At 40.9% G+C, this 8,690-nt stretch overlaps 1 long non-coding RNA gene across 1 annotated transcript; it reads right to left on the bottom strand.

Moving 5' to 3' along the window:
• Positions 1-3,559: 3,559 nt before the first annotated feature.
• Positions 3,560-6,003, bottom strand: LOC135443209 (uncharacterized). The gene is made up of 3 exons (XR_010438885.1): positions 5,939-6,003; positions 5,209-5,391; positions 3,560-3,636 (listed from the first exon to the last, which is right to left on the bottom strand). It is a non-coding gene; the product is annotated as an uncharacterized LOC135443209 (long non-coding RNA).
• Between the last annotated feature and the right edge of the window lie 2,687 nt (positions 6,004-8,690).

The following is an 8,690-nucleotide window of genomic DNA, read 5'->3' as shown; positions in this document are numbered from 1 at the left end:
ACTAGGAACAATAATTAACACTGCTAGTTTTTTCTATGTTTTAGGTAATTTCATTAGTCTTCATGAAGGCCTTGACAATTTCTGTGTTTGGTTATAGGGAGTAAAAACAATCTGCATTTTGAATGATCTAGAAGAGGAAAAAGAGAGAGGAGGAGTATTAGCAATGGTAATATTGATATGGACACTTCTCCCCTCGATTGCCACTTCTTTTCTAACTAGTTTCACTACTGAGTACATGTGATGAGCAGAAACATTTCTGATAGCTTTGACAAGCACATGGAGATGAAATATTTTTGGAATTCTGTTAATTACAAAAATCTCTCTTTTTAAATTATGTGTTAGCCTCACTCAGATAAGTTACATGTCTACAATGATGCCTACAAGAGGATAGAGGTGGTTGAAGGTGTTCACAGAATACTCAATGCCACAATTTTATTTTCCTTTTTTTCCATGAATATTCTAGTCCATCCAAAATAATCTGGGTTCTTTACTGTCTGCACTTTATTTCTGTAACTCTTACTACATCTAGTCTTTAAATAGTTTTAAAACATATGTTCATGGTCCTGGGATTGCCTGGAAATGCCTGTATCAAAACACAATTTCCCAGGAACTAAACAGCTTTTAACTGATGCATTTGATCAGTTTCTGACAGTTCTGCCTTTGCCATTTAAAATTATGTGTATTTTATTGGAAAAATATCCTCCTTGCTGTGCATCAGTCCACAGTGATTTATGAAGGATGAGAATCTCAGTGACAAATACACAGCTTCAGATGACAACTGTCACAAAATTTACAAATGCTCAAATTCAGGAGTTTTGGGAGTTTGGTGGTGCCTTTTTTTCTTTTTTTTTTAACTCAAATCCATTGAGAAATGAAGCAGAAAAGATTGCTCTTCTTTGACAGAGTGCCCTGTGGGTTGATTCCACACCAGCAGCCAGGCAGATAATTGTAGTACCAGGCGATCTCTGTAATGGAAAGGTGAGGCTCGGGGCAGGATGCTGGTTGCTTGTTCCAGGACACTCCCGCACTTCCCACAAACTCCCACAGGGTGGCAGAGGCAGCTCACGCTAACAAACTACTTAATCCGGCTGCAGGTGGAGGAAATCCTGGCAATCTTACATCTGGAAACGTTCTGCTAACTAGCTTTGGGGTTGTGGAAAACCTGCAGGGGCGCTGCCTTTGAAAACCCTGCTCTCTGTGCCCTCTGGATGCTCCAACTTCTCCTTGCGGGTACATAATGCCCGCGTTACCCCAGCTGTCTTGGGGTAAATTTGGTGTCCAAAATGAAATGTTAGAATTGTTTTCTATATAGCATCAAATATTCCCTTGTTTTTAAAATGTTTTAACTCAACTGTTTCCTTACGTTTTGCTTTGTTACTCTGTGAAAAAGATGTCTACAAGTGACTGGGAAAAGGAGTGGTAAAGGAAACTCCTTCAAGTTTCTAGCAGAGGAAAAGCAAACTTAAAACAGATGCTCTAAAGGTTAGGATGTAGGGAAGGCATGAAGGCACTGAATACAGTCTCAAAAGATCTCACATCAACAGGAGTTATTATTGCTGTGTATTGATATTGCAGCACAAAGAAAACTTCGTATGTTGTGTATACACATTAAGTGTATTTTGTAGGTCTGTGTGCACTCATTCCTCAAGATCTTAAGTCTTGAGAACATATAAGTTCACTTTCTGTATCTTTTCTAACAGCAGAAAAAGAAGACTTGACATACAGAAAAAGAAATGCCCTTGGAAGTGAAATTGGAGCTCCTGAGAGACACTAAGACTTCATGATCTTGATCCACTGGGCTGGCTACCACCAAGTGCCTATGAAGACAGTTTGAGAATAAATAATGAAATTTATTACACTACCTTGTGCTAGTAAAAACAGACTGATAATTTCTGCATTTCTCCTCTGGCTGGGAAATGCCTCACCCTTTTTCAGCACCTCCTCTTCTCTCTGCAGTCCTTATCTGAAGGAAATAAGGAGTGATCTGTATTGTGCCCAGGAAGGTCTTCTTTGCCTCTGCTACTTTCTGTTGGGTCCTTCTCTACACCTGTGAAGTCATGAAGGGCAGAATCTGGACCTGGCCTTGATTTTTTGCCAGCTTTGTTCTGTTGTCTCCCGCTCCATCTCTCCTTCAGAAGAAAGATGTGCTCATGTTCCTGCCATTTGGCTCTCCATCAGGAAGGTGAGGACAAATTTTCCTCTATCCTACTGAGCCCACTGCCCTTGGAAGGATCATCCTTGTTCCACGTAGTGACAGTGATAGAGGGAAAAGACTGAAGAGAACATGAATGGTAAAAAGGTAAAGGAAGAAGATCAAATACTTGAGCAAAAATGAGTACAAATCAGCAGAGTACAAAAACCCCCACCATGAAAACGATACAGAGACTCAACAGAGAGGCTAAGGAGAATTTTTGATCTTGCTAGATTTGCATGCTTCATGTGGTTTCCTTTCATATGAATATTCATGAGCCTAATAATGTGACTTATTGGTAGCTAAAAAAGTTATTCTTCTTTCCATGACCATAATTTAAGAGTTAAGAACTTAAAAATATTTCTAATTTAGTAATAACAAAAATAACAAAAAAGGTTGAATTGATCACAGAATCACAGAAGAATATGCTGAGTTGGAAGGGACCCATAAGGATCTTTGGGTCCAGTTTTTAGCCCTGCACAGGCCATGCCCAAGAATCACACCATGCGCCTGAGAGTATTGTCCAAATGCTTTTTGAACTCTACCAGGCTTGGTGCTGTGATCATTTCCCTGGGGAGCCTGTTCCAGTGCCTAACCACCCTCTGGGTCAAGAACCTCTCTAATAGTCAACCTAAACCTCCCCTGACAACTTCCTCAGGTCCTGTCACTGGCCACCAGAGAGAAGATATCCGTGTCTGCTACTCCTCTTCCCTTCACGAGGAAGTTGTAGACTGCAATGTCTCCTCTCAGTCTCCTCTTGTCCAGTCTGAACAGATTAATTGACCTCAGCTCCTCCTCAAATGGCTTCCACTCAAGGACCTTCACCATCTTCTTGGCCCTTCTTTGAATGTTCTCTAATACTTTAATGTCTTTCTTATATCATGGCACCCAGAACTGCCCCCAGCACTGGAGGTGAGGCTGCCCCAGCCCAGAGCAGAGCAGGACAATCCCTTCCCTTGCCTGCCTGGCCATGCTGTGCCTGATGCCCCCCAGGCCAGGGCTGGCTCTCCTGGCTGCCAGGGCACTGCTGGCTCGTGCTCAGCTTGCCACTGACCAGGACCCCCAGGTCCAGCATCTCATTCACCATTCTATATGTACATCTACAATTGCCCCATCCCATCCCTTCAGCTTGTTAAACTTTATACTATTGTTGATTGCCAAGTCCTCTAATTTATCAAGGACTTCCTACCTTCAAGGGAGTCAGTAGCTTCTTCCACTTTTGTATCATCTGCAAACTTAGTTAACATCCCTTCCAGGCCTGCATCCAAGTCATTTATGAAGATGTTGAAGAGCACAAGGCAGAGGAAGGATCCCTGTAGAACTCCATCAGTGACAGATCACCAGTTTGATTTTACCCCATTCACTGTAACCATTTGTACCTGACCCATCACCTATCCATGATGTGTTTATGTGGCTGTGTTCTGGACATTTTGTCCAGAAGGATCCTGTAAGAGACATTATCAAAAGATTTACTGAAATCCAAAATGACTACATCAACTGTCATCCCTTGATCAGCTGGGTGGGTTACCTTGTCATAAAAGGAAATCAGATTTGATAAGTGGGACTTTCCTCTCATGAAGCCATGCTGGCTGTGACCAATGACTCTGTTGTCTTTTGGGTGTTTTTCAATACCACCCAGGATAATTTTCTCCATAACTTTGCCATGCACTGAAGCAAGACTAACACACCTTTAGTTCCTGGGGTCTTCCTTCTTGCCTTTCCTGAAAACTGGGACAATGTTTGCCAGTTTCCAGTCAGCTGGGACCTCTCCAGATTCCCAAAATCATTCAAAAATAATGAAGAAGGATTTTGCAATGACATAAGCGAGATATTTCTAGCTAGAATCTAGAGGATTATAGATTTGTAGGGATCCAGCTGGAGCAGCAGATCCTGCACAATTTCAGGGTCAGCTGAGAGCTGGTAATTTTCACAGTCATGATCCTCCAGCTCAGGGCACTGAGACCCCCTTGATCCATCATCTGTGTTGAAGACAGAAAATGCAAAGAATGCATTAAACACCTCTGCATTGTTCTGTCCTTGATTGTGAGGTGATCATTCTCATCCTGTAACAGGAAAACATGATTTTTACACTGGGTATTGCCATTATTATATTTGAAAAAACTCTTTTTATTGTCCCCCATAGTTCTGGTCAGCTTCAACTCCAGTTGAGCTTTGGCTGCAGACATTTTCTCCCTACAGGGTCAAGCAGCACCTCTGGATGATTCCTACATCGCCTGACCATGCATCCACTGAACATCTCTATTTTTGCCTTATTTTCAAAGCAAATACCTGATCAGCTCTACTTAATTAACACCATGAGACAGCTTAAGATTCCCTTGTATTCCTGATGTCCATACCACTTTAAATAGCACAGTTACTTCTGGCATCTTCTGAGTGGGATGTGTGGCATCTCTAGAGCACCCTATTCTGCTAAACATCTTTCTGCAATGAAAGAATCACAGCTCACTTGGACTTGTATGCCAGGTTTTGTTTGCTTGGCTGACAGGCTGATGGGTGATATCTCTTCACCCACAACATGTTTGCTTTATAGAGACATATTTGTCCTTGACAAATGTGGAAGCCCCTGGACTCAGACACAGAGAGCAGCTGACAAGAGGGGAGGTGTGCTTTAACTGCTGTGATTTAATGGATGTTGGGGAGTTAAGCAGCTACTAGATGTAATCAGGTAAATATTTTATGTTAATAGTTACTCTGAACTTCTTGCACACAGCTAAGAATATGCAGCTGATCATTATATCCTCCTTTTAGGTTCAAATTTTACCATCCCAAAGAATGTCTTTGGAAATAACAAAGATAACATTGTCTCTTTGTGCCCAGTTAAGCTATCCAGGATTCAAGGGAGAGACTGAGGCACTTCCTCACTTTGCTCAATCTAAAGCTCAACTAACATCTTTACACTTTGGACTGTCATTGGGGTCAGGTTTGCGTTGTTATCTTGTTGTTATCTGATTTCTAGAGTCCCATACTGTCGCAATCATATTTCTAAAGTCCCATACCTTCTTGGCGATATTTCTTGGGGGCAGTTCTTCACAGCACAGACTTCTTCTTGTTGCTGCTTCTTCGTCGGGGCTCTTCCAAGGCTCTCCCTGACCAGCCAACCTACCCCCTTTTATCCCTCTTATCTTCATTAGCCACAGCTGCAGCCCATCAAAAACAACCGGGGCTTATCAGGGCAAGGCCTATATACAGATATTCAAATACAAGACAAATATTTTACTAGGACTTCTACTATATGTCCCCCTTTTCTTTTTTCTTACAGAGACAAGTTTTACATATTCTACTTACAATTATATACAATACATATATTTTCCCAGCTCTTGATTGTACAATGCAATACAACTAGGACTCCTAGTATATTTTCCCCCTTTTTACAGAAACGTATTTAGATGGACACAATACACTACATATATTCTACCACAGCTCTTGGCTGCATGATACATATATTTACCATGACTCGAAGGCCGTGTTTCCCCACAGCTTCTTGACTCAAAGGCCATATTTCTCACAGCTCCTAGCTGTCCCAGCTCCTCAACTCAAAGGCTGCATTTCTTCACAGCTCTTGGCTGTCTTAACCTCCACAGCTCTCAGGCTGCCACACCTATCTTCCACAGCTCTTCAGGCTGCTACAGCTCTCAGGCTGCATACATCCATCACATCAGGGTGACCAATTGTTATCAGATTTATAGAGTCCCATACTGTTGCAATCATATTTCTAAAGTCCTGTACCTTCTCAGTGATATTTCTTGGGGCAGCTCCTCACAGCACAGACTTCTTCTTGTACTGCTTCTTAGTCAGGGCTTCTTCCAGGCTCTCCCTGACTGGCCAAGCCCACCCCCTTTTATCCCAGTTACCTTCACGAGCTACAGCTGCAGCCCAATTAAGCACATTGCAGCTGCAGCCCATCAAAAACAACCGGGGCTTATTAGGGCAAGGCCTATATACAGATATTCAAATACAATACAAATATTTTACTAGGACTCCTGCTATAGGTTTGCCTCAAAAACAGAAGTGGAGGAACAACCTTGTGAATTTCTGCACTGCACAGAATGCTCTAAAATTAAAACTATACACAAATCACTGCAACTTTCAAGACTTTATTTATGGAGAGAACACAAAGGCAACTTTCTCTTAAACCAAGGTACCCTGGAGTCTGGCTATGTGCCCTAACAGGGATCTGACGCCATACCAGCATGAGAGCTGAGTGATCTCCAAAACACCACCCCCATGGGCGGGAGAGCCATTAATGGGGGCCAGGACAGGTCCAGAGTGATTTAAACTCAGGTGCCTGACCTAAGTTGTAGGGGGATAGACTATAAGAAAATAAAGATGGTGCAGAAAGTAATCTTACCCCTAAGGAGTTTCAGCTGGGCCAGTTAGCAAAGATTAGGAGCAGGCCTGACTTTAACAGGCCACAGGTGTAACCAGTGGGAAGAAGAGTGCTATAAAAGAGTGGGATGGCTGGTTGAGGAGGGTGCTGGAGTCAGCTGGCTGGTTTGTCAAGAAGAAAGGGGCAGTGCTCTGAGGAGATACCTATAAGAAACACCAAGAAGGTATGAAACTTTTGGGATAGGAGACAACAGTATGGAACCCCTGCAATAAGGTGGCAACACTAAGTGACTGGCAGATCAGTAACTAGTTTTTATACTACAATTTTCCTTGATGGATTGCTGTGACTGATGCCTAAATGCTATCACTGGGATAAGTCAGTAGAAGTTTTCTTTGATCTGATTTGATACTGTTTCATTTCATACTGATTTGAGACTGCAGTTAGATTTCATTGAAAGAAATCTGTGTACTCACAGTGATGCCCAGGAACCCAGTGCAACACCCAGACTACCCTACCATTAGAGCTCAAAAGTGGTTTGGGCTGTTTCAAAAAGAAAATACTTGAAAGGTCTTTTGATAGTCACAAAAATGCTTTGGAGATATATCTGAAGAAGTGGAAGAGGGGAAGGATGGGAAAACATATTATAAGACAGCTAAACCCTTTTATTTACAGTGAAAGTCAGTGGTTCACTTAATTTGAGCTCTTTTCCCATTCAGCAGATGGATGGAAAGGTGGAGATATAAGTATTTAGCTGATAAGAAATCTCCTTTTCATGCATGAGTGGCTGGGAATGCTGGTGAGAGAACTAAGAATTCTCTTGTGCTTCTTCAGCATTAACTATTGTGGATGATGGAAATGATGAAGTACAAGGGACTTAGTGTATACGTACAGGCTTTCACGTGCATTTTACAATATCTACAGTCATTTAACTGAAGCAAGAAACAGCAATATTAAGGAGCATCTACATAAACATTGATTTTTAAAGTTCAGGTAACTGCAAAGAAACAGTAAAGATTTTGTTTAGGTCTCTAAGCAAAGACTTATACCTAACCTAACAGCTTCATGCTAAGAAGTTAAATGACTTAGATCTCATACATAATATAGGTTTTTGCAGAACCTCTCACCTTCCTGCTGTAGGTGAATTATTTACAAAGTGTCAAGCATTAAAATGTTAATTTAAAAGCAGGAATCACTGCTTGTGCAGGAAAAAGTTTTTTGAGACTAATATGTTCCTTTCAGAAACAGAGTAAACTAGTAATAAAATCTGTTCAAATTTGACATCTAGTTCCATTGAAAAAGAAGTGAAGAAATATTTGGAAAATCTGAATTTTTGATTTTAAACTGAGCTGACTGGTCAAATTCAGCTAAATTTAACACAGAAAATATTACAGCAGAAAAATATTTTGTCCTGTTGCATTCAATTTAAGTGTTAGTACCCAGGTTTATTGTTTAGTAAAAATTCAATCGATTTTGGAAGGAAAGGGGGAGGTGTGAATTAGTTATTAGAAATCACCTTTTCTTTTAAGACACTGAAATAAAACTTGGTTACTTGGCCACTAGAAAGACAATTGGTGCAGGGACTCAATTCAAAGAGGAAAGAAAAGAAGCTAAAAGCTTTCAAATAGAGAGATAAGGGGAGAATAAAAGAATTAAAGATAAATGCTTAACTGATAGGCCTCTGATTTTTCACATTAACTAGGATTTTGCATGTCTCATACTGCTTCTCATGCAGATATTTTCTTATTATAAGGATTTTTTCTGTGCCTTGGAGATACTAACTTTTTGTACAGTGAAAGAAAAAGTGGCTAAAACCAGGAGGGAACATAATGTGAGCATAAAAGGCTTGTCCAGCACAAGGAATAGCAGTTTGGGCACATTAACTGCCAGGTTATTGTCAGGTAGTATGTGGATACTACCTAGATGCAGGCTTATCCAAGTGCATGCACCTTTCCAATGGTTGGTTTGAAGAGAGACAAAGATGTAGCACCTGCCATTATCTGTGTATCTTCATGTGTAGGTATAGAACTGAGATTACAATTCTGAAAGCCTCGTTTGTCTGGATCATCTAGGAGCCTGTGGTTTGAGATATAGACATATGAAGGTATACATAATTATACTGCTTATTCTGTAATAAAGTAATTTTTAAATAGA

Source organism: Zonotrichia leucophrys, chromosome 2 (assembly GCF_028769735.1).
Source record: "Zonotrichia leucophrys gambelii isolate GWCS_2022_RI chromosome 2, RI_Zleu_2.0, whole genome shotgun sequence".
NCBI classification, from domain to species: Eukaryota; Metazoa; Chordata; class Aves; order Passeriformes; family Passerellidae; genus Zonotrichia; species Zonotrichia leucophrys.
Note: the sequence above shows the minus strand (reverse complement) of the source record. Positions and strands in the feature narration are given on the sequence as shown.